The sequence below is a fragment of the Pygoscelis adeliae genome, unplaced genomic scaffold (assembly GCF_000699105.1).
Source record: "Pygoscelis adeliae isolate BGI_AS28 unplaced genomic scaffold, ASM69910v1 Scaffold129, whole genome shotgun sequence".
NCBI lineage: Eukaryota > Metazoa > Chordata > Aves > Sphenisciformes > Spheniscidae > Pygoscelis > Pygoscelis adeliae.
Window position 1 is genome coordinate 263,592 of NW_008825431.1, and position 1,189 is coordinate 264,780.

The window sequence follows — 1,189 nt, forward strand, 5'->3', positions numbered from 1 at the left end:
CAAAAAAAAAAGTGCGTGTGCAGCACTGGACTCCAGTGCCGCAAACCAGCCAGACCAGTTTGGGGCCAGGCTGCCTGATGGGACCGGGATCAGGTTGCCGCAGGCCTCCAGAATGGAGGGTGGGAGAAGCCGGTCGGTGCCTCCTGGAATTTTGGGGGGGGGCAAACCCCCTGGGAAGAGGCGTTTTGGGGCCCTGAAGCACATGGGGGGGTCGGTGGGGAGCAGGCCCCCAAGAGAGTTGGGGGAAAGGGGGGATGCAGGGCCAAGGGGAGGAGGAGAGGGCTGAGATGGGGGTGAGGGTGCCAGATCTTGGGGTGACCATCTGGGATGGGGCTGAGCTCGAGCCCGTGCTGGGGATGGGGGTGTGTTTGGGATGCTGGTGTCTGTGGCACCCTGGGGTAGTGCTGGAGAAAGGAGGGACCCTGGGTGGTTCCCCGGGATGGGACCCAAACCCTGGGATGGTCCCTGAGCGGGGACACACTCTGGATGGTCCCCAAGAGCCCAGGGTGGTCCCCAAGCAGGGAGGCACCCCGGATGGTCCCTGTGCCCTGAGATGGTCCCCAGAACCCGGGATGATCCCCAAGAGCCTGGGGTGGTCCCTGAGATCCTGGGATGGTCCCCAAGCAGAGAGGCACCCTGTATGACCCCAGACCCCAGGAAGGTCTCCAAGACCCCAGGATGGTCCCCAAGCGGGGAGGCACCACAGATGGTCCCCAAGAGCCCGGGATTGGTCCCTGAGACTCAGGGACGGTCCTCAAACAGGGAGAGACCTTGTATGTTCCCCCAGTGCAAGGATGGGCACCAAGAGCTCAGGATGGTCCATGAGACCTTGGGATGGTCCCTAAGCAGGGAGGCACCTTGGGCGGTCCCTATGCCCACAGACGGTCCCCCAGACTCCAGGATTGTTCCCAAGCAGGGAGGCACCTTGGATGGTCTCCAGGGCCAAGGATGGTCCCCAAGAGCCCAGGATGGTCCTGGAGACTCTGGGATGGTTCCTGAGACTCCAGGATGGTCCCCAAGCAGGGAAGCACCCCAGAGGGTCCCCAGAAGCCAGGATGATCCCTAAGACCCCAGGATGGTTGCCAAACAGGGAGGCACCCTGGATGGTCCCCCTGCCCAGGGATGGTCCCCAAGACCTGGGATGGTCCCCAAGCAGGGAGGCACCTTGGATGCTCCCCAGACCCCAGGA